The following is a 26,778-nucleotide window of genomic DNA, read 5'->3' as shown; positions in this document are numbered from 1 at the left end:
GTCCGTTTGCAGTGCATCACTTTGGATATTATTTTTCAGTATTTCCGCGTACTTTTGGTTTTACTTCAGCATCTTTCTTTTGTGGCACGCTTGGTTCAGAGCGCTGGTTTATAATAGTACTGATTGGTTGCTGGTATTCTTGATCTCTTACAGTCATTTGTTGGTTAATTTGACGAACATAACCCGGACTAATTTGGAGGTTATTAGCTGAACCCCTAAACGGTGCATCGCCAATACTTGGGTTTTGTAATTGTGGATTGTTAATACTTTTGTTTTGTGGTGTTGGCTGGGACGTGGCAACAACTTTTGTTAAATTGGAGTTTGACTCGTTTAGTGATTGATTTTTAGTATTGTTCCTTTGGCTAACTGACATACCAGAATAGACATGCATTGCATCATGCACGATTATTCCCAAAGATTGCTTTGCTGGCACATTGGTTTCTAGCTCAACAGCAAATTTAGAATGCCAATAGTATACTCTATTCTAACAACGAGCCAAAATGGTTACAACATTCAGAATTGGGATTAATTAAAGTTAGGGGTCGCCACCTAATTATTTATGGTGAATTAGGACGCCTAAAATTTACTAAAGTTATTGTTTAAAGTTAACTATGTTTTCCAAAGTCTACTAAACCAAAAGATGCTAGGTAAGGTTCAATTAATCTAAAGGGAAGGTGTTAAGCATCCTTTAAGATCCATTAAAAATGGTTAACCGACCGGATTTATAGTTAATTAAAAAGGCTAGGCTTGAGTGCAAAAATGCTTAAAATCTAGGTGTTGAGAGGGAACTGATTTAATCAATTTAGAGAACAACATTTGTATCAATTTCGTTTAAGATCGTCTTGTAAATCAATATCCTCATTTGAAAGTGATGTTATCGACACCCTTTAATCCTTATTGAAAATATTGACGTTGAAAGAAATTAAGATGACGCTACTTATATTTAAATAAAGATCAGATTTGAAAAGAAAATTGTTTTGACTCAAAAATGTATTATAACACCTGAACTAAAAGATAAGAGTATTGAAACTTCCAAAACCTGAGTAACCGAATCTGAAATGTCTTGAGGTGAACTTTATTATTAAAGCATCAAACCCGTGAATTAAAATACCAAACCAATGAAGATTCTTATTTAAGAACAAGCAGAACCCAAACTTATACTACCTATAGTCACTTGGCTGTGTTAATAGCTAATACTCCATTTGTAACGACCAGACTATGCCAAAGAAGATAAAAAATTAATCCCACATATAAGCAATTAGATATTTAGCCACAAACAAGTATTAGATATAAACAGTAAATGGAGTCCACTGTGATTCTTTGTCTAATGACAACTGACCACGATTTTTTTGGAAATACCATGGGTTCTGATCTCGTGTGGTCGGCAGTGTCGTTGAGTCTCAAAGTGAAACTCTTCAGCTCCGGTGTTCATGCAAACAAAGAAAAGTATTATAAGAGGAAATAGCAAAGGGAAATTTAATTCTCGACAAAGTATAAAAAGTAAAATAGGTGCAGCCAAACAATTAATTCCAAGTTAATGTCCACCAAGTTCACCACGTTTAGCATGTTTTCGACACAAAATGAATATCATGTACATTTAATAGATCAATACAACTCATGTATCAAGGAATACTCACATAGTTAGGTGATGCTAGACATGGAGAGAACTTTAAAATTCAAGAACTAAAAATTTACAAATATGTGCTACAGAACAAAGTATGGTTTCTGCTCATATAAAGGGGTCTTAAATGTAAGTTTCTAAATGAATATCATCAGGATATATATTTTCTTTCATTTGAGATCAAAATAAACTAACTGATCGGAATTAACCATACTATCTTTAGATAGTCCATTTAAAAGTAATGACTCCTACGAATATGGTATTTGAACACAGATTGAAATTGTACCCTATATTCTTGAGATCTAAACACTCTAATAGGAAACGAAGACAAATACACTCTTCAAATATTCAACAGAATATAACCATTTATCGCAAGGGCCAACATCTCTTTTTTGGACTAAACAAAATCATCACTACAACCATGTTTTCTAGAACATAAGCTTAGACACTAAGAACATGATTTCTAAACACCAAAACACACGTCGACACCAAATAAATAAGAAGAAACTCAGATTTTACCTCTTGTGGGTGCAGTGAACGGGGCGTTAGGCCTCAAATCTACTCTCTCGTTATGAACAGATTGGAACTTAGACAAATGAGTATGAACGTCTCTGTTATGGCTATAAGCCAACAGAGAGAGATGAAAAATTTAAAAGATCCTAAAGTTTAGAGTAGTAATGAAAATAAAATGTCGTGTATATTAAGATTTCAAGATGTTCAAAAAATGTCCCTTTTGCTGAAGATGTAAGGTAGTATTTATAGGAGACAAAGGCTAGAGTTTGGATATTTGAATTTCAAATTCAAAATTTCAACAGGGGTGTCACGTTTTAAACAAAATTGGTAGAGCTCTACTTTTGTGGTCAAAGTTCAGAGGAGAAAAGAAGAATTTTGCACTAGAGAAGAAAGAAATAGCCGTTTAAATGTGAGCAGAGGGGTGTCACGAGTTGAATCTCTGCTCATCGATTCTCTCTGTATAGAAAACCAGATTTCAAAAAGTACTTTGGCCTCATCAGTTGACCAAATCGTCGAAAATGAGAGAGAGGAAATTATTATACCAAAATGGTGTAACAAGACTCTGTCCATGGCTGAAAGTAAATGGCATTTTGCACCAAAATGGAAGACATGAGAGAGGCTATTTTTGGAGAGGGTTGCGGCTGATCAGTTTAGGAATTAGGTTTTGGAAAAGTTGGAAAAAGGCTAAGATGTGTGTATTGTTAAATGACATTTTGTTGGGCTGGTCTTACACGAATTGGGCCTCAGCCCAAGTGGGTTTTAGGACTGATTTTGGGCTAGATTGGTTCAAAATTAATTCAAGGTGTGGGCTTATTTTGGATGTAAAACGTGGGCTGTTTTGGGTTGAATTAAATTGTCTCTTTCCCTATTCTAATTTATTCTTTGAGCTTCTTTGTATTAACAAATACCATATATATGTGATAATAATAATCTAGCCATTAGCATTAATAAGGTGTAATTTAATAGAATATAAGTAAAGTAATAATAGAGCAAAAATATTATCTAGGTTATATCTTATGATTATTACGTAATCAGTAAGTAGCAATGTACGAGGTACTATAAAAGTAACAACACTTAACAATAATAATATAGTAGTAGCAATAGTAATAAAGTAAGGGAGAAAAATAAGATATTTAGTTTATTAATAATTTAGAAGCTCAAGAAAATGAATTGAAATAAATGAGGGTCAAAATTGGGTGTCAAGAATCCCCACTGACACTTCGCATGACCTATAAACGGGCGCACAAAGAAGCTATTGTCCCACCAACCAAGCAATCTCCAGCTCCTGTAACCCTCACTACTAATGCAGGAAGTGCAGAGAAATGGACAGTATAAAAATCCGAGAACAAGTTATACCTTGAAGGACCAAGGAATTGACCAGTTAAACATTTTTTATTGACAGCATCACATAACTATTTACTTAAGGAAGGAGGTCGCTTACCCTTAAAATCAAGCCCACCAAGATCAGACTTAGATGTGGAGCATAAGAATGCCCTAAGTGATCCGATTGTAACAATAATTACCTTAACTCCCTTGTATAGCGGAACCTGAACTGCAGGTTTAAGTAATTGATAAGTTGTGTTGCATCCTATGTTTTGATGATTTGTCAAATGGCTAGAAAATGGAGAGGGACCTGGTCTATTATATGTTTTCTCTGTATATTGTACAGTCCACAACAATAGTTGTAAAACTGCACACAAGTACAACAGAGATGTTGCAGTTTGACTTTAAGTCAAACGTAAGGAGTGGTCTCTATTCTACCCATATGTTCCCTAATATATATACAACTTGCTCCAATATATTTGGTATCACTTGGAAAACCTAGAATCACTTAAAAGTACAGTCGTCAAGAGATTCTCCAAGTGTTCAAACAAAGCTGACCACAGACTGAAGGACCAGATCCCAACAACTGAAGATGCAAATGTCCCTTAGTTTGTCTTGAGCGTTGTTTATGTTCTCTATCTTATAAACCTAATCTTCTCCAAAGAAGCTGTTGTGGAACCCTTGGCTAAAGTTAGTTAAGGTGTATTAGTTTGGTTTAGCTAGAGTTAGTCAAACGTTATTGAGCGCATGGCTAGAGTTAGTCATAGCGTGTAGCTTACAATAGGATTATTGTAAGGGTGCTGAATTAAGGGTTTAATTCCTAGATTATAAAAGGGTGTAATCTAAAATTGCTCAGTGTAGTGGAGTTGAAATCCTACATGGTAAGTCGTGCTTTTTAATCCCTTGAGCAAGAAGTTTTTCACAGTAAAATCTTGTCTAAATTACTTACTGCACTGCCTAAGGAAACTGGTAGACAACCAGGTCCCTTTATATTTCGTTTAGTGAGCGCATAGCCTACATCATTTGGTATCAGAGCGGGTTCTTTCTAAAAGGTTAACACCTAGAGAGAGGCAGTCAAATGGCTGCTCCACTAAACTTAAAGGGAGGACAATCAATTACAAAACCATCAGGGGTTAGTGAAAAACACTACGGATGGTGTGCTTCAAGCGATGATGAACTCGACATGGAATGCTTCACTCGTAGACTTCGTAGGATGATTGAAAAGCTCGGAAACACCAGTAGAAAATCAAGTCACCCAGCAAAAAAAGTCCTCCCCACAAGTAAGCTCACGATAAATATGAGTCAATTCCTGCACTTATGGCCAAGTTAGCTTGTCACACCCCAACCTTGGGGGGTGTGGTCGGCACCCGGCACCTGAAGGGCCGGGCGAACTAACTGTGATATCTAAACTCTGTAACATGAATCATAGGCCGACAAGACAGCTGAATAACAACTGTAAGAAGTATATCATGACAACCTGCAAGCAGAAAAGGCCCAATAACATATATATGCATAAGTGAGGCCGACAAGGCCAACAAGACACATCAACACTAAATGATAGTCTGTAAGCCTCTAAGAGTACTAAAATGCAATAACTGGTCGGCACAGGGCACCGCCGTACCCAACCCCATCTAAATATATGTATATACTTGCATGCGTCCTATTGGATGACTCTGACCAGCAACTCCAGAGAATGGAGTGCGAACATCCCTAATGAACTCTGGTACTCTACTGAGAAAGGTATACCAATTCGTCTACCTATACCTGTGAGCATGATCACAGCATCCCCAAATAAAAGGACGTTAGTACGAATAATATACTGAGTATGTAAGGCATGAATAACAATATAATGAAAGTATGGAAGGAACATAAGATAGGAGAAGTAACCTGTACATCTGATTGCCTCTTAAGGTGGATATCATGCATGCTTAGCTTTTAAAAAAAAACATTTTCATATATTTATAATATAAGTGTTAGCACAGCGGCATGTACAGCTCGATCCATAAAATGTTAGTGCTGCAGAACGTGCAGCCCGATCCATATATCATATCATCCTGCGTCCGGGGTATCATCATAACACCTTGCCACGGTGGTGTGCACAATAATAGGTGCCGTACCCGGCCGACCGTAGCATTTTAGGTAATGAAAATAAATACATATATATATATATGTATATATATATATATATATATATATATATGAAGTGCAATGCAAGACTGACCTCAGAAGAGATATCATAAGAAAAGTCTGGGTGATCTATCGTCGTAACCCTCCGACTATCATTATTATCACAACATTCTTTATCTTTTCAATTCAAGAAACAACATGTGGAGAATAGGAGATATACTTCAATAATGTTTATATAAGTGATAAAGATCGGCTCAATTGAATAAAATACCATTAGCTCAACCTTAACATGAAGAATAACATAGTGAACAACCTTTTTTTAATCGACAAGAAAGATATGAGGTGCGGGAAAGAACTACTACACAAGCCATATTTAAATCAAGGAAACAAACTTCAGCATTAGGGAATGAAATCAACTCAACTTTAACGGAAAGACTACCACGATGAAAATTATACTTCTCTCGGTAAACAAGAAGGATAAGAAACGTGAGAAAGTGTTTCAATGTTAACTATTCATGAGAAGAAGTAAGGTTAATCATTCTGGAACACCCTTGATACATGTTTGACGAAAATGATAACCAAACGGAATATGGAAGCATGGAGAGTTCTTTTATACAAGTCATATAGGAAGTAGAGATTAGCTCGGTCATTCTTGGATATGATCGATACAAGTCAAAGGAATAACATTTCAAAAAAAAAAAAAGCATTTGAATTCTAGTCATGCCAAGAAAAGAAGAGAAAAGCCCGACATATCTGAACGATAAAGTTTTCCATGTTCCACGAGTCCTCGAATACCTTACGAATAATAACCTACATCATACGAGATCAATTCCAAGTTCATAGCTTATGGAAATACTCATTGAGGCATTTCATCAAACAACTTGCGGGCGTAAGTTCGTAGGGTCATTTGTAGTTCAATTTCTTCATTCAAGACTACCATTTTCTTCTCCTTTACCCTATTCTTCCTTATCAATCGATACATAACTTCATAATTCCAAGAAATGCATTTAAACCACAAGAAACAACCCAAACAATCAAGTTCATCCATAAGAATTTATATGAGTTCATAAGAGTGGTATTCATGGGATTTTCTCCCCAATTTCTAAGTTAAATACTTAGAGAAGCTTAAGAGAATCATTAATATGAGGAAAAATACCTTAATTTATGAAGAACACTCCAAAACAAATATTACTTCAAGTCAAAGAATTCTTCCGAGAAGCGAAACGATGAAGAAACGGAGGTTCTATGATTACTACGAGATTCTTTGCGTTGAGATGACTTGATTAGCTCTTGGATTTGGTCTCGATTCATAAAGGAGAGTTTGACAGAGTGTAGGAGATGTTTAGGGTTTGGAGTTTGGGAGAAATGAAGTTTCAATTCGTTTTGGGGCTTATTTATATGAGATGATTTAAGTTGCCACCGACTTTGGCTTTTCTGTCCCATGGTAGTTTACATCCTTGGACGGAAATACGAATCTCTCTCTACTCCAATGGCATATCGATAAATGGTAAAATGCATTGGAAACTAGACTCGTAGAACTTAAATTTGGTGGGTGGATCACCCCGTAACTCCAAGTATATTGGGAGAAAAGCTCTAAGACATCTGACCAAATTTCAGTGAAATTTACAATCTTAACTTGCAACGCCCTTTGTCGACTTTCGTATTACAACTTGTTTGACTTCCAAACTTAACAAGAGACCACTATACAATTCAAATACTTTATATAATTACTTTCTTAGCATGTGAAGCACTCCTAATCTTACCTAAAAGTACAAGTTATTGTATTCCCAACTTGCCGACTTTTGACGAAACTCATCCTTCCTTGATCCGTTCACCCTCCAAACCTTCCACCACTTATTAATATTATTTATAGACTTTTATAACTATTTATATTAATAAGCTCAATCGCTTTGAACCTCAAGATAATTTCTTTCGAACTAAAGTCGACTAACTCATAATACGACTTTAACGTGCGAAAATTCGGGTTGCAGCATAGATGCAGATGGTAATGATGAACAAGATAAGGATGAGGCGAAGGGAGGTAGTCATAGATGGTACATGGATAGTTGCTGCTCAAAGCACATGACCGGGAAAAAGGATGATTTTCTTTCACTTAAAGTCTTTCAAGGTGGAAGTGTCTCTTTTGGAAACGGCAAAAAGGGGTACATTCTTGGAGTGGGTAAAGTTGGAAGGACACTCTCTCATGCTATTGAGAATATGTACTATGTAAATGGTCTGAAATATATCCTACTAAGTTTGTCCCAAATCCGTGACAAAGGGAATGAAGTAAAGTTCCGGTCATGATCCTGCACTGTTACAAATCTCACAACTGGTAAAGTGGTGTTGATGGCTAAAAGATTCAAGAATGTATATGTGGTAGAGTTTGGTCCTCAAAGTGAAAATGATCTCATCTGTCTAAGTGCGATAAAGGATGATCCTGAGCTCCGGCACAGAAGACTGGGGCATGCAAGCTATTCATTACTAAACAAACTTACTGTGAAGGATCTGGTTCGTGGACTACTAAAAGCAAAATTTATAAATCACAAGACTTGTGATTCTTGCATAAAAGAGAAACAAGTAAGATCCTCCTTCAAACCAAAAAGGGAAGTAAGTACCTTAAGACCACTTGAACTTCTTCACATGGATCTATGTGGACCGATGAGAATTCCAAGCAGAGGAGGAAAGAAATACATTTTTGTGATTGTGGATGACTATTCCAGATTTACCTGGACCTTTTTTTTTTTTTTGAAAAACAAAGATGAAACATTCCCTGTGTTTTATGCTTTTGTAAAACAGATCCCAATAAAGCTTGGTTTGCATATTGTAAGCATTAGATCTGATCACGATACTGAATTCAAAAATGCAAAGTTTGACAAGTTCTGTGCAAAAAATGGTATCAGCCACAACTTTTCTGCCTCCAAAACACCTCAACAAAATGGAGTTGTGGAGCAAAAAAATAGAACTCTTGAAGATATGGCCAGAACGATGTTGATAGCAAGTGATGTGTCTAAAAGTTTCTGGGCTGAAGCTGTCAACACAGCCTGTCATATAATAAACAGATGTATGATCAGGTCTCTGCTTGAAAAGACTCCTTATAAGCTATTAAATGGAAGAAAACCCAAGCTGACCTACTTACGAGCCTTTGGCTATAAATGCTTTGTCCTAAACAACGACAGGGAAGCACTAGGAAAGTTTGACGCTAAGAGTGATGAAGGGACCTTTCTAGGTTACTCATCCCACAGCAAGGCTACAAAGTCTACAACAAAAGGACGCAATGTGTAGAGGAAAGTGTACATGTGATCTTTAATGAGTCAAACTCCCAAGAAAATGACAAGCCTCTGAATGATGAGGATGAAGATAGACCCTTTCCAAAAGTACCAAATGAAGCAATTGAGATATCAAATAAAAAGACAGAGTTGATGAATTAAATCAAGCAAGTTGATGAAGCAGATGCTAATAGTCCCTTCAAAGGTGTGGAGGAACTTGATTCTCAGATCACTACACTTGAAGCAGATCATAGGATGGTAGATGCGGTCTCTAGCACTCCTAAAGCTGATCAAAGAAATGGAAGCCACGTATCAATCAATGCAAATGATGGATCCAACACTGAGAAAACTGGTCCGTCCACTTGGAAGCACAGAGGATCTCGTCCTCTTCAAAACGTGATTACTTCCTCGGACTCAGGTATTTAAACCAGATCTAAGGCGAGAAATATGTTCATATTCTCTATTTTCCTATCCCAATTGAGCCCAAAACATCAAAGAAGCCTTGATGGATGCTGACTGGATAACTGTTATGCAAGAAGAGCTGCACCAATTTGAAAGAAATAAGGTGTGGCACATGGTCCCCAGACCATCAGATAGAGCAGTGATACGGACCAGATGGTTCTTTCACTACAAACTTAATGAACAAGGCAACACTACCAGAAACAAGGCCAGGCTGGTAGTTCAAGGATACAATCAAGAAGAAGGAATAGATTATGATGAAACCTTTGCCGCTGTAGCTAGAATGGAGGAAATCAGGATTCTCATAGACTTTTCATCTCACATGGGATTCAAATTGTTCTAAATGGATGTCAAAAGTGCATTTTTGAAGAGGTACCTCAAGGAGGAAGTCTTTGTCAAGCAACCCTCTGGCTTTGAAAATCATGAACATTCAGAGCATGTGTTCAACATTGACAAGGCATTATATGTTCTAAAGAAACTCCTCGAGCATGGTATGAAAGATTGTCAAAATTTCTTCTTAAATATGGCTTTACCAGAGGAAAGATCAATAATACCCTATTTCTAAAGAAAAAAGGAAGAAACTTGTTATTTGTACAAGTCTATGTAGATGATATCATTTTTGGTGCTACAAATAATTCATTATGTGAAGAATTTGAAAAGCTCATGGGGAGTGAGTTCTAGTTAATGTAAAGGGGCATCATAGGATCTTTATTATACTTAACAGCTAACAGGCTTGACCTAGTGTTCAGTGTAGGGTTGTGTGTGAGACTTTAATCTTGTCCCAAAGAATCTCATCTGAAGGTTGCAAAAAGAATATTGAGATATCTCAAGGGAACTCCAGAATTAGTCCTTTATTATCCATTAGGAGATTGCTTTGCATTGTTTGGATATGCTGATGTTGACTATGCTGGGTACCTAGTAAATAGGAACATCACATCTAGCATAGCACATTTTCTGGGATCATATTTGATATCTTGGGGAGCAAAGAAACAAAACTCAGTGGATCTCTCCACTGCCGAAGCTGAATATGTTGTTGTTGCGCTCTATTGTGGATCAAGCAACAACTTGAAAACTTCGGTCAATTGTGTACCTTTGCCGTGTGACAACACAAGTGCACTCAGTATGGCAAAAAATCCTGTACATCACAAGCGAACCAAGCATATTGATGGCAGACACCATTTCCTGAGAGATAATATTGAAAAAGATCTAATATGCATGAAGTTTTGCAAGACAGAAGACCAGGTTGCTGATATCTTCACAAAGGCCTTAAGCAGGGAGCATTTTGAAAAAAAACCGTCTTGAGTTGGGCTTGATCAAGCCTAACTGATTTTTCATATTTTTGGCTATGATAGGAGGAGTTACAATGTAATAAAGTGTTTTTCGATGGCATCTAACTCACTCTTATCCTGTTATAGGTATACACACATGATAGTCTCAAACCAACGCAAGCTTATGTGACAGTGCACATCCCAGAACCTCTTTTAAATCTGTCATAAACTAGTCAAGGGACCTTCTTCTTGTGACTCAGGTTAGTAATCCTTTCAATGCATGTATAAATTGTGCAACTGTTATAATGCCATGTCATCTCTAAATCAAACCAATAAATTCTACTCAACTACCTTCTCTCTCTCCTCACTCAAGTCCACAACCCTACTTTGCTCCTCCTTCCCATCATACTGGATTCACCCTCAGTATTGTTTTCTCCCTTACTAATTTATTATCAAGTATTGATATTAATATTTTCAGCATGTCCTCCTTAGCCAAAACTGTTTCTACCTCCTCTCCTTTCAAATTCGCATCCCCAGCCTCTACACCCAAATCCCCAAGCTCCTCAGACAATAATCTACCATCCTTCCCAAGATCTAAAATCTTTGGCCTCTCTCGGACTCACAAAAATCTACCTCCTAGAAAATTTGTAGCCTTCCTGCCCAATTCTGACCAAGCTAACCAGCTTGACCTGGCCAAAAGGACTGAAATACAAGCTCAGGAAACTGCAAATAAAGCCATTGCCAATATGCCAAAAGGTAAGTCAATGATAATTGAAATGAATAAACCAGTGAACAAGGATGGGTTTGTCTTTTCTGCCCCCGAAGGAAACTTACCTTCCTCTGAATGAAACAAGGGAATAGCAGAATCGTCCATGGAGCTAGATGGGCGCACTTCAACAAGGGAAAAAGATGGATCCAATATCCCACACAGCGACACTGCAATGTTGACTGTTCTTGCACAAACCATACAAGGCATGAAAAACGGTGAGGGTGTTATTGGTAATTTACAGTTTGGGTCTGCAAAGCTAATAAAAGACTCTAAAAAGGGACCTGCACTCTCGCCCCGAGAGGAATCTGGGTCTTCTGCGCTCTATGCCAAAAAACATGGGTATACGCATGACTTACCTGAGGACAGGGATATCGTGCTGGATGAAGATGTTGCAATTTATGTTGGTATGAAAAGTGTGATCCAAAAGGGAAAGTCGCAGAAACCAAAACCCTCCAGGCAACAAACCATCAAGTCACAAGTCACCAGACCTCATTCCTCCCCAAAGAGCTTGAGTAGAAGTCACAAGGAATCCGATCTCTCCATACACCAGTAGAGTGGTAGAAGTGCTTCTCACCTCGGAAGGGAACGTACAAAAGATTGGAAGGGGTCTAAGAGAAAGGTTGTAGATGTTGATATTCATAAGGTTACTGCTGGCAATGGTCTTTTCAAAGCTGAGCTATCTAGAAAGACACAGGAGTCTGGTTCTTCTTGTGCCTTGGACGCTACCACTGCTGAAATGGTGCGTCTGCAAGTCGCAAATGAACGGCTTAAGCAAAAAGTCACTGTCCTTTGCGACCAGATGCTGCAAGATCAGCACACCAGTAATGCACGTTTTGATAAACTCTTGACGGCCCTTCTCCCTCAGTTTTTCTCTCCCTCTTCCTCACCGGTTCTTCCTCCTCCTTAAGTCCGCATTGTCATAACCCAATCCCACCAGGGCATGATGGGCACCCAGCTCTTACTTAGAGCTGAGCGAACTCTCTGGCGTTCACATAATGAAATTGGGCATATAAAATTTTTTTGAAAATATAATAAAGTACTTTTAGTCAAACCATAGAAATTTGCGAACGGTACTCAATTAATCAAAAAACGAGTAAGTCAAACTGACATATCGGCCTACATGGTCGCTTTACACAACATATGATATCTCAACATACTAACCACAAGACACTGTCTGTAAAGTCTCTAAGAGTAAACACCTGAATCATATGATTCGGGACAAGGCCTCGACATACCCATACACACATATGATAACCATAATGACTTGGCACTGCTTCAGGAAGAAGATGGAGTTTGCCAATCCCGGTGATAACCAACCATCCTAGGCCGAATACTTTTACCCGCAAAATAATGCGGGATCGTGGCATGAACATAGCGCCCCCAAGCAAAGGGACGTCAGTACGAACAATGTACCGAGTATGTAAGGCATAAAAACATCAAGTACAGATGGATCATAAAAATCAGTATCAATAATTGAATGCATCTGCGGCTAACATCTGAGAATATTTGCGTAACTCTATATGACTGAAACTGGCTCTATGGCGTATGATAGGCATAGATTATAATATACTGATAGTGTTGTGGAACGTACATCCCGATCCATATATAATATAATAATACCGAGGAACGTACGGCCCGATCCATATATAATATAATAATGCAGAGAAACATACGGCCCGATCCATATATAATATAATAATCATATATATACTGTACCCGGCCCTCTAGTGAGAGACTCGGTGAATAATGTAATGAAACTATGCACGAATACATACCCGGCCCGGGACTCGGTGAAATAATGTAATAACGTTATACACGATTAGAATATCAGGAGCAACCATATACAAACTAAATTATCATCTGAGGCTCAATAGGATAATTAGAATAAACCAACACTTGAGAATCAAAAACAACTGTCATATCAAGTACCGCTAAGAACTAGAATTCATTGGAGTCATGTATGTTCATCGTTCGCTCATTTATGTAATTCATGCCAAAAAGAAAGAAGGGATAGCCTTAACATACCTTGTCGCTTCTCAAATTAACCATAACTTAGGTCTCGGGCTTCACCAATCTACAAACATTACCAAATATGCCAATAATCAAATTAGGATACTCTTTCAAGCCAATCCTTAATTACTTAGAAATCTAACGATATTCGGGTAGCATCTTCCTTAAAAACCTAATAATCCTCATGATTCCAACTTAGCCAAAATATCAATCCCAATACCAACATCAATATCAACAAATACATATTCAAATAGAATCAAATCCATTCTTAGATCACTTTCAAAATAGCCCAATACACATTCCTATACCGATGCTTGTATACACTTCTTTATTTCCGTATACACATAGTATAACAACAAACATACCAACAACAACTACAGCCAATCCCACGATATTCCAGCCCACAAAACAATTCATAACAACCACCAAACAGCCCACATGATAACAACAACAATTTATCCTATTTCCGATATAGTTTTCGTAATTCTTTCATCTAGCAATGTAGATACGACTCGAATAACTTAAATACATCTAGGAGAGAGGATTTCTTACCTTATATGCCAAGAACTACTCTTCTTCCATCTTACTTTACTTTGAAGAAAACCCGGATTCTAAGAACACAACAAACGGAACAACGCGATTGAAGTACCAGGCAAAACTCGTATGTTCCTTGCGAGGAAAAATACACGTTACTTCCCTTGAAAGCAACTCGTGTAGCTGCTAACATAGAAGGGCAATGTTGCTGATATATTTACTAATTGTTGGTGTGCCTAATAACATAATTGTTGGACAATTATATATCATGAATGAGAGAATGATATGATTCAAGAATAGCTCTTATTTTTGCCTCTTTAACACGTAGGGTCCAAGTGATAATCACTTATCAATACTCCTTCTCATGATGCCACCTATTTTTATATGACCTTTATTTGTTACTTGCAACTCATTCCACGTGGCAGCCCACTAATTGCTTAATTAATTCATTAATCTCCCGCCAAAATCCAACATTGCTCCAATTATTCACATAATTAATTTCTTGATCTCAATTCACTTAAATAGTAATCATTTTTAACACACTCCATATACTCATTATCATGCTCATGTAATATAACACTAGTCCCTAGCGTTCTTTGCCACACACAAAATACTATTTCCAAACATCGCCGTCACACTTTTTCGTCTTAAATTATTTCGGGACGTCATTCCTTGTATATACCAAGTTCTTGATTTTCATGCTTGAATATGACCCAAATCCTCTAGCTCAGGTAAAATTGCTCAAGTTGGACGGTTCAATTTCCTGGTCCAAAAATACGGGATGTTATAGCTTGGACCGTATTTCATTCAAATAAATTTCGAATCTCGACGAAACTTATTTTCTTCAATTGGTTTAACTTCAAATCCTTACGATACATCTGTGCCATCACTCTAACCACCTATAAGATTGACGGATAACTTCTCTTCCGTTACTAATGTCATTTAACTTGCACGCTTTCCAATGCATGAAAACACGGGATGTAACATCCTTCCCTCCTTAAAAACATTCATCCTCGAATGTCAAACTAGTCCTGTATAAGTATACTCGTTATGATGATCTGATAACGAATCAATTCTAATTAGAACTCGTGCTCATGTTGTGCCTCTCTTTGCTTAACTTAATACCATTCTCCACGTGACTTCAGTTAATATTGAATTTCCAAAGAAAGCGGTCATAATTTATCTGCTTCCGTAATTGACTTCAACTTACTATATCCACCTATACTTGAAGCTTAAGTCGAGTTTTTCTTATTTTGGAGTCATCTTTCTAATAACACTGTAGAGTAGGAACTGTCTTTCCAGTAACATTGGAGTCTCTTATTCCCTCTTCTAAGTCTTATAGGTCTACTTCCACACTTTATTTAGGCCGCATTATCTCCAGCGTACATCCTTCTTGGAGTCACCATTTCAATCCTCTATCATGCACTATCTATAACATTCCCTTTGAATAGTTGAACATGAGTTTCCTTCTTAGTAATGACTCTCGGTTGTAATACTCCCTTGACACTTCAGGAATATGCTTCCAAGAGATATAAGTGAGTTACTCTCCGGATATGATCCTTCGTGATATTTGAACCCGTCGATCTTTTCTCTTGCTCAATTAGTCTAGACAGCTTTTGTCCTCATCGTTACTTCTTCCCATAACCTTATTTGTATAGTCATTAACTCTATACCCGCATTATTATATCAACCATGTGAATTCTTTGTGACATACTGATACCATGTCATCTCTTACCCTCTCTTGATTACGTAATAATCAGGAAACTTCTTCTTATCTTTGGAATCCTGTTCGGATATGTCTCTTCTCCCTTAACTTACATCTAAACAAAGGTTACAATACATGATGTATCATCTTAAGGGGTTCTAAATCCCATGTTAATCATGTCCCGTAATGAATTTCTTGAGAGCACTCTTTTGAGGTAAATACTCGTTTCACATCTCGAGTGACACTTATATAAGTAGTTTTCCCTATAGCACCCTTATTATCACATTGAGGTAAATACCTCTTTTCTGTCACATGCCCATTTTTCAAATCTATTTCACAATTTATCTTACTTTACGAAGTACTATCTTGAACTTTTCGTCCCTCTTTCGTCCTTCGGTCCATACCTTTTACCATTTCATCCTTACGTCTCTGCTTGACATATCACCTCATAATGCTGAAGATCAATTTCCCTTTGTTGTCTAATGTTTATAACTCTTTCACCATAGGATAGATGCCGTCATACTCTTTTCTTTCCTTTATTTGTCCCTTGATTATCACATCTTATATTCTCTATAGAAAACTTTATGTCCCTTCCTATTTGTCACTTATAAATTGCAATATCATTAACAAACGACTCTACTGTCAATTCCTTTGCCTCTATTTCAAAGATAGCATCGCTATCCTTCACAATATTCCTTGACTTATTTGCTCTCAATGTCATGTTGTTCAAGGTCTTCACTAATGATTTTTAGTACAGTCTCAGATATCCGCTAAATTCTTGTTCATTTATTTACTAGCTATTAGACTCATTTCTGCCTAACTCTCACTTTTTATTTTAGAGTCTACATCTGTCACATCTTAGGATTCATCGTTTTAATCCCTACACTTGGATTTTCCTTACTCGCTTCCCCCTTTAAGGGTCTTACTTACACCATTCTCAAATCCGTTACCTCACTTCCAATCTCGAATTCATATATCCCTTTCCTCAATTCCCTTATTATATTGCATCATATTCATACCATTTCCCATAATTTGTAGCTATGGTAATTTATGTGTGAAGTCTTAACATACTCATCTTGCAGTTTTGTAATCAAGAAATACAACCAACATAGCAATCCAAACAAGGATGTATTTTACTTAGCTCAACCGTTAGTTATGAGTCAATGTCTACATCCGCTCTAATTAACAACTTCTATCCCATAGGGATACTCAAAATAGTAGTATGTCTAGCTATCCGTACCATTCATGTAATGTTACTTATCTCATTCTTCGATGCTCAGAGTTTACTTATAGCCTCATCTTTCCCTTTTCTTCCCATCTCAAGTTATTCCTCTCTTTCCCGTAATCGACTTATAGTAACCGTAAATGCATTTTTCTTTAAAGCCACCGTCTTTGTTTTCAAGGATCTAAGTCTCATGCCCAACTAATACCCCTTATGCCTCATACTCTTTTACTCTAGTGTTGCATTCAACATCGATTCCAAAACCAATCATAATCATATCGTATTTGTCGTTGATAATAGCCTTGCTTCTTCGCTTTATCGACGTCTAGTAAACTCATAACTCGTGGCCACATGTTTCTTTCCAACTTATCCCTTTATATACTTTACGCGTTCTGTCTTGGTAAAGAATATTCATAGGAGATGCATCTTCCTTTTCTCATAATATGACTACTTCTTAAGCGCGCGTACTTCGCATATTTCCTTTTCTTTCTGTACCCATACTTATTCCTTTACATTCTTTCCTCCTAAATTTATCTTATTACCTCCCATTTTATAATCAATCCTTTATTCCTTGCATAAGGAATCCTATTCTTAACTTAGTACCGCTTATCCTTTAGAATATATTATTTCTATACAATCCATTTTTTTTTTTTGCTTCCAAAACTTATTCTGTTCATTCTGATCATCCCCTCTCATCCTTATTATGCTGATCCTTTTTCTAACAATCGTTCTATTTCGTTATTCATCTTTCTGTAGTCTTGGTCTTTTATATCACTCGTGATCTCGATTATACAAATCACAAACTGTTACTACTTTGCCATATCACTTTTCTCTGATTTTTTTTTTCAAGTCGACTTCCTTTTTCCTTTTGCTTGCTATCATTTCTGTCATTGCGAAACCTCTATGCTGGATCTTCCCCCAACAAGGTCTTATAAGCTTTCTTATCTACTGCCCCATGGCTCGCTTATTGGTTTCACACTTGCATTCACTCTTTATTCATATAGAATATGTCACATCTTTAGTCGTTTCCTCGCTATACTTTACTTACTTGGTATCACAGTTCTTGCTATATTCTCATTATATCCTGATCATAACCAACTTCATAGAGTGCCACTTCTTGATCTCATTCACAAGCCTGCTTATAAGATAGAATAAACCTCATGAAGTAAGCATACTTAACCTGTTACTCCTTCTGATCAGCCCTATTACACTTACCACATAAGTTGTCTTACCAATGTATTCACATTCGTTATAATCCTTCGTATCCTGTACCTCTGTCTCAGTCATGTTGTTGCTTTATTTTGCTAATAGACTTGTCGTATTTTACTTGCGCTTAGCCATCCAATCAATACTTCAAAGATCACACTCTATTGGAGTGACCCTTTCTTTTTTATGTCATGTTTTAGTACTACTAGTCTCCCTAATTTACTCTAGTATTTCTCTTTAACATATCAATGTCGATCTGATAGTTACCGTTACTATCAATTCAACAAAGATTTAACTCATCTCTTTTAGTTATCAACGATACTCCTAACTTAATCCCGTCCTGCCATTACTTTTCTTTTTACGCGACATCTTTTCTCATTAAGACGTATTACAAACTTATATCTTATCTCCTTTAAATTCTAGGAAAATTTCGGCAGAGTTTCCTCTATATTTCTTACTATCCAAAACCTGCACGCAAAGAAATACCAATAATGCCTCACAGGGCTAACATATATATATATATATATATATATACGCGACATATCTCGGCCACACAGGGCTTCCAATTTCAAGTGAAAGTACAAAGTTGCCGTACAAAGATGTCAAAACTTACCTCATATATCACACCTCAAGATGTACCTGATCCTAGCGATCTTTCCTGTTATACTTTCCGATTTACTTTCCTTTTCATTGTTCAGCTTTACATTTCAATCATACCTCAATATTCTTACCTTACCCGACGTACATCTTTCGTACCGTTGCTTACCTTTGTACTGATTCATTCAATTTGTTTAGTTCACAAACTTATAACTGAACTTATCATCAAGAGATGCATTTAATCAATTCCTCTGTTGTACTTGACCTCTATGACAGCTAATCCATTATCATATAAATGCATATTCTGATAACGTAGCCTAAACGAAATGACTTACCTGTGTAACTTCCAATATCATCACTCACTTTCTTCTGTCGATACTGCTCTTCTGCTGAAATCAAGGGTTAGTATAAGGAATCTCATTTCCTATAGCTTGGCTATCGCACAATCTTAGATATGAAAGAAAAGTAACCATTCTAAATGCCCTGTAGCCTCCTGTTTATAAATGTGGCGCACAACACACTATAAACAAGACTCTATAGACACGACTTTGCAGACAACCCCTAGGAGGAACTGCTCTGATACCACTTTGTCACACCCTAATCCCACCAGGGCATGATGGGCACCCAGCTCTTACTTAGAGCTGAGCGAACCCTCTGGCATTTACATAATGAAACTGGGCATATAAAATTTTTTCGAAAATATAATAAAGTACTTTTAGTCAAACCATAGAAATTTGCGAACGATACTCAATTTATCAAAAAACGAGTGAGTCAAACTGACATATCGGCTTACATGGTCGCTTTACTCAACATATGACATCTCAACATACTAACCACAGGACACTGTCTGCAAAGTCTCTAAGAGTAAACACCTAAATCATATGATTCGGGACAGGGCCTCAACATACCGATACACACATATGATAACCATAATGACTCGGCACTGCTCCAGGAAGAAGATGGAGTTTGTCAATCCCAGTACGATAGCCAACCATCCTAACTGAATACTTTTACACCGCAAAACAATGGGATCGCGTGGCATGAACACGCGCCCCAGGCAAAGGGACGTCAGTACGAACAATGTACCAAGTATGTAAGGCATAAGAACATCAAGTACAGATGGATCATGAAAACCAGTATCAATAATTGAATGCATCTGTGGCTAACATCTGAGAATATCTGCGTAACTCTATATGACTAAAACTGACTCTATGGCGTATGATAGGCATAGATTATAATATATTGATAGTGCTGTGGAACGTACAGCTCGATCCATCTATAATATAATAATACCGAGGAACGTACGACCCGATCCATATATAATATAATAATGTCGAGGAACGTACGGCCCGATCCATATATAATATAATAATCATATATATACTGTACCAGGCCCTCTAGTGAGGGACTCAGTGAATAATGCAATGAAACTGTACACGAATACATACCCTACCCGGGACTCGGTGAAATAATGTAATAACGTTATGCACGATTAGAATATCAGGAGCAACCATATACAAACTAAATCATCATCTGAGGCTCAATAGGATAATTAGAATGAACCAACACTTGAGAATAAAAAACAACTGTCATATCAAGTACCGCTGAGAATTAGAATTCATTGGAGTCATGTATGTTCATCGTTCGCTCGTTTATGTAATTCATGCCAAAAAGAAAGAAGGGATAGCCTTAACATACCTTGTCGCTTCTCAAATTAATCATAACTTAGGTCTCGGGCTTCATCAATCTACAAACAATACCAAATAAGCCAATAATCAAATTAGGATACTCTTTCAAACCAATCCTTAATTACTTAGAAATCTAACGATATTCGGGTAGCATCTTCCTTAAAAACCTAATAATCCTCATGATTCCAATTTAGCCAAAATATCAATCCCAATACCAACATCAATATCAACAAATACATATTCAAATAGAATCAAATCCATTCTTAAATCACTTCCAAAACAGCCCAATACACATTCCTATACCGATGCTTGTATACACTTCTTTATTTTCGTATATACATAGTATAACAACAGCAACTACAGCCAATCCCATGATATTCCAATCCACAAAACAATTCATAACAACCACCAAACAGCCCACATGATAACAACAACAATTTATCTGATTTCCGATATAGTTTTCGTAATTCTTTCATCTAGCAACGTAGATACGACTCGAATAACTCAAATACATCTAGGAGAGAGGATTTCTTACTTTATATGCCAAGAACTAATCTTCTTCCATCTTACTTTACTTTGAAGAAAACCCGGATTCAACAACACGACAAACGGAACAACGCGATCGAAGTACCGGGCAAAACTCGTATGTTGCTTGTGAGGAAAAATACACGTTACTTCCCTTGAAAGCAACTCGTGTAGCTGCTAACATAGAAGGGCAATGTTGCTGATATATTTACTAACTGTTGGTGTGCCTAATAACATAATGGTTGGACAATTATATATCATGAATGAGAGAATGATATGATTCAAGAATAGCTCTTATTTTTGCCTCTTTAACACGTGGGCTCCAAGTGATAATCACTTATCAATACTCCTTCTCATGATGCCACCTATTTTTATATGACCCTTATTTGTTACTTGCAACTCATTCCACATGGCAGCCCACTAAAATAGTTATTCACAATTGCTTAATTAATTCATTAATCTCCCACCAAAATCCAACATTGCTCCAATTATTCACATAATTAATTTCTTGATTTCAATTCACTTAAATAGTAATCATTTTTAACACACTCCATATACTCATTATCATGCTCATGTAATGTAACACTAGTCCCTAGCGTTCTTTGCCACACAAAAAATGTTATTTCCAAACATCGCCGTCACACTTTTTCGGCTTAAATTATTTCGGGACGTCATTCCTTGTATATACCAAGTTCTTGATTTTCATGCTTGAATATGACCCAAATCCTCCAGCTCGGGTAAAATTGCTCATGTTGGACGGTTCAATTTCCTGGTCCAAAAATACAGGATGTTATAGCTTGGACCGTATTTCATTCAAATAAATTTCGAATCTCGACGAAACTTATTTTCTTTGATTGGTTTAACTTCAGATCCTTACGATACATTTGTACCATCACTCTAACCACCTATAAGCTTGAAGGATAACTTCTCTTCCGTTACTAATGTCATTTAACTTGCACGCTTTTCAATGCATGAAAAACACGGGATGTAACATGCATCTTTTTTTTTTCACTTCTCCTAGCTGTATGATTTGGCACTATGACAGGTACCTTCTTATACACTATTGATCTGATTGCTATCCCCTGTTTGCCATCTTTGCTATTATGGGAGTCCCTATGTCTTATTCACTGTTACTCGCTTGCTCGTTCATAGACTGTTTATGCCGTGTTGCCCCTGTGGCTCTGAGTTAATGCTATTGAACTTCTTTGTGCTTGATTATCTTTGTCTCTTTTTGTTGATGCCAAAAAGGTGAAAAAGATTATTAGATTCTTCTTCAAAGATGGAGGGCAGAGGAAGAAGAAAAGAAGAAAAAATTTCTTCTGTATTTCGTTTCAGGAGTAACTGGTTCTCAGGGGAAACACGTTAACATGCGCCTTGCTTTAAAAATGAGTCTCCGAGGCCGAGGGAACATCAACTCGATGTTTGTCATCATCAAAAAGGGGAAAATTGCTAAGTTGTGTTACATCCTATGTTTTGATAATTTGTTAAAAGCCTGGAAAATGGAGAGGGACCTGGTCTATTATATGTTCTCTCTGTATACTGTACAGTGCACAACAACAACTGTAAAGCTGTACACAAGTATAGCAGAGCCGCTGCAGTTCGGCTTTAAGTCAAATGTGAGGAGTGGTCTCTATTCTACCCATATGTTCCCTAATATATATACAACTTGCTCCAACATATTAGGTATCACTTGGAAAACCTAGAATCACTTAAAAGTGCAGCCGTCATGAGATTCTCTAAGTGTTCAAAACAAAGCTGACCACAGACTGAAGGACCAGATCCCAACAACTGAAGATATAAATGTCCCTTAGTTTGTCTTGATCTTTGTTTATCTTCTCTGTCTTGTAAACCTCCTCTTCTCCAAAGAAGCTGTTGTAGGTATTCTGAATTCTCAGTAGTTATATACTTATTTGTAAGCTGTTGAGTGGTACCCTTAGCTAGAGTTAGTTAAGGTGTATTAGTTTGGTTTGGCTAGAGATAGTCAAACATTGTTGAGCGCCTGGCCAGAGTTAGTCATAGCATGTAGCTTACAATAGGGTTATTACAAGGGTGAGGGATTAAGGGTTTAATTCCTAGATTACAAGAGAGTGTAATCTGAAGTTGCTCGGTGTAGTGGAGTTGAAATCCTACGTGGTAGGTCGTGATTTTTAATCCCTTGAGCAAGGAGTTTTCCACGGTAAAATCTTATCTAAATTACTTACTGCACTGCATAAGGGAAGTGGTAGACAACCAGGTCCCTTCATATGTCGTTTAGTGAGCACATAGCCTACATCAGCAATTCAAACAAAGATTCCAAGGTACTGCTATGATCTCTCCGAACTGGAGAAAACATGTCTCTACCAGATAAGGCATTTGCCATGGCAATAAGTTCATCTTTGTTGCCCGATACAAACCTTACATAGTGAACCACAGAAGCAATTCTTCTAGATTTGGCAATTGATACAGGGTCAAACCAGACAGGGGCACCAAACTGAGCGGCCATTTGACAAGATGCCTCCAGACTAAGAGAACTCAAGTTTGCATCAACCATTAAAATTGGGGTAGTGCTTATTTTGACCTTGAAATGTCCAATCCAATCGGGGGTGAGAAATATTTCAATTGATTCAACACTAGCCACAACAGCAGCCAATTCACCTTTCCCATCAAAGGTATTGCAACTGACAGTAGTGTCAATATTTTTCTCTCTCAGAACACCCTATTCGGATAATCCAGTAGATTTCCATTGTACATATAGCAAATTCCCTGACTAGTCATCTCCAACAGCACTTATCATAAATGGTTTTGCTTTAAGCTTAGACATGCACTCAACAACATTCCTTGCTACACCACCCGATATATAGGCAACTTTTCCTGGAGAGGCCGATAACCTTGTATAATCATTAGGAGTTTGATTTATATCCATGCTCCTTAATCTGTCAAGACGCGTGATAGGAGTGGCATTTATATCCAACACCATAACTCTGATCACTACAGGTTGCGTTGCAATTCGCTGAGGTGGTGGTGGTGCTGCTGGATTTGATGCAATTCGCTGAGGTGGTGGTGGTCTTGCTGGCGGATTTGATGCAATTCGTTGAGGTGATACCAACTGTGAATAGTTTCCAATCCTATTCTGCTATTGAAAAGGCTTCACGTTAAGCCTTCCTATTGTTAGTCAACTCTCAGCCACGATCACTTGCAATCTGCAATCTTATAAATCATAAAAATTGGTAAATCATCATGTACCTTAGAGGATGTTTATAAGTACTTTTTGACTTGTATATGCAGTTGGTAAAAACTCAAAGGGCTTGTAAGTTAAAATACTAAAAACTATAAGGTTGGTAATCCCAATTTCTGACTTTTCTGCTTATAAGTATTTTACTAATTTCCCCTTAATATTTTTTTTTTAATTCTCAAAATACCTATCCTAAACTAAAATTCCTTAACTTCTTCTTCATCCTTGGTTTTAATGAACTTTTATATTTATATTCTTTTAGTGAAAAAAACTTAATAGTATTTTAGTCATTTTGATAAGAGAACAACTTATCAACACTCAACTGAGCTCCTAATAACATAGAAAAATTATATGACACATTATCTTTTATTTTATGTCATGTTATATATATATATATATATATATATATATAGAGAGAGAGAGAGAGAGAGAGAGAGAGAGAGAGAATTATATTATTTGAGGTGACTGACAAAAAAAATTAAAGGTGTTCTTAAACAGGAGCATAAATAATTTTTCAGTTATTGGAAGAAGATACAAATTTCTTCTTTGGAAGAATAAAAAATAGAACATAAAACTTTTCAAAAAAAAATATTCTTATAAAAAAATTAGATTTACCAATTAACAGCCTCTCATTTATTTAACACACTAGTGGTGATAGCCCAGGCACTATACACTATTCGAAGCTTTTAACTTAAGAAAAAGACAAAAAAAGGAAGAAAAAAAAAAACTAATCCTTTTTTGCCTACCTAAGAAAAATGTAAACAGAAAGTGAAGATATTAAAAATGGTTCGTGTATTATGATATGATCAATATTTACTGACCCTAAGCATAATTCGAAAATAGTTAGAAGTAATAAAGTAACTTCATCCTGTCATTTCTCGGCTACAGTTGGTACAGTTATGAGCATACTCAGCCATTTTAAAAAAAAAAATTGTTAAATATTTCTTTTTGATTTATTTTAAATAATAAACTGTCTCAATTCTTCAACTTTTCTAATGGCAATTACTCAAACACTTAGTTTGCATGTCAAAACATGGCTAATATAAAAGTAAGCATTCTAAAATTCATAACGAAATTCTTGTTAAAATCTCCTTTGTGCAACTATGCCATTTACAATGGGATAGATGTAGTACAAAATAATCATTCTATCCTTAATTTATAATTTCTCTGTTATAATTTTACGAAATTGTTATAGTCTAAAATAAACAACTGTTCAGTGAACACGGAAGAAAGCAAACTAAATAGTCAGTCAAAAGAAGAGATGGCGTCCACATGTTCAAAAAAATCCAACCAAATGCACGGAAAAGAAAATAGGGCCCACATATCAAGATAGGACAAGATCCGAACAATCCCAAGAGGCATGCCAATATAAGTGACAAAGTTACTATCACAAGAAGGACAAAGTCCCAACAAGAATGCAATAATGTTCAAGCAATCCGTATACTTGGGCGAGTTAGATTCCACATGATACCAAATGATATTCAAAGTTGTCGAGTGACTCAAAATATTCATACTCAATTGAAATAAGAATTTAACTAGCAACAACGGAATAGGATAGCAAATTAAAGTAAAGACAAATTTTACCCAAGCTTAAGATATTCAAAATACTTCAAGTAAATAAAATGTGAAATTCAAGAATATATGCAAACCTTGGAGCTTTAGTACCTCTAAAGCTCAAACAAACACCAAGAAGTTACAAAACCCCAAAGCAACGATCAAGCAATTATATCGACTTCCTTAGTTTTTACGAGAGCCTCTTTTACCTTAAATACACAATGAAATACTCACTTAAGGTCTATATTTTGAAGATATAGAAGTTAGATCATGACTAACAAAAACGGGGATAAATAGTTCACCAATACCGCTAGTTTTTAAGTAGAAAAAACCTGGATAGCAGCCATGTGCTGCACTGCAGCCCATTTTTGACATAGTAAACAGAGGAATTAGGATTTTTGCAAAACACGAAAGTTGTGGGTAATTTTCTTAGCTTTCTACAGCCTTTTGAATCACCAAATTTCAACTTATAGATAAGAAGTTATGGTCAAAATATTAACTGCTACCAGCTCCAAAAACAGGATTAAATTGTCTTACTTTAAGGTTTCAAAATCTCTAACAAAAACTTGAATATTTCACCCAAAAAAATGTAGAATAACAAGCTTACCACAAGATTGATTGAGCTTCTTCACAAACCCAAAACCTAGAATTTTCAAAACAAGGCTTAACCTATCTTGATTCTTAGTGGCAACATTCCAAATATATTCAAAGCATGAAAACTAGAAGGATCTTGATGATATTTGAGTAACTTATGTGGATTGAGGTCTCTAATGGGGGTTAGTAGAAGAACAAGAGAAGAGCCTTGTGAAGGGTGAAAGAAATAGTCTTTACCCTTTGATATAGAAAGCTAGTACCTTTTTTTATCAAATGGGTCTAGCAAAATGGGTTTCAAGATCCAATAAATACGACAACAACACTCCAATCAGTGCAACAGTTACTGCAATTCAAAATGTAGTAACTATTTTTGCTTAATGAGGAAAAAAAAAAGTAAATCAAAAAATGACTATATTCATTCAATTTACACTCCAATCGGTGCAACAGTTACTCCATTTATTTCAAAACGGAGTAACTGTAGGAGTAATTGTTTTTGCTTCCTTCATCTATATAAAGCAACACAATTTTTGGAAAAGAAAAATATCACATCACAATCTGAACACCAGTTTAATATATTTACAAAATG

The 26,778-nt window shown here is 36.5% G+C and overlaps 1 pseudogene; it reads right to left on the bottom strand.

Annotated features, from left to right (window-relative positions):
* The window catches only part of LOC132047652 (pseudouridine kinase-like), a 45,045-nt pseudogene extending 19,081 nt beyond the window's left edge, over positions 1-25,964 (bottom strand).
* Between the last annotated feature and the right edge of the window lie 814 nt (positions 25,965-26,778).

Source organism: Lycium ferocissimum, chromosome 2 (genome assembly GCF_029784015.1).
Source record: "Lycium ferocissimum isolate CSIRO_LF1 chromosome 2, AGI_CSIRO_Lferr_CH_V1, whole genome shotgun sequence".
NCBI lineage: Eukaryota > Viridiplantae > Streptophyta > Magnoliopsida > Solanales > Solanaceae > Lycium > Lycium ferocissimum.
Note: the sequence above shows the minus strand (reverse complement) of the source record. Positions and strands in the feature narration are given on the sequence as shown.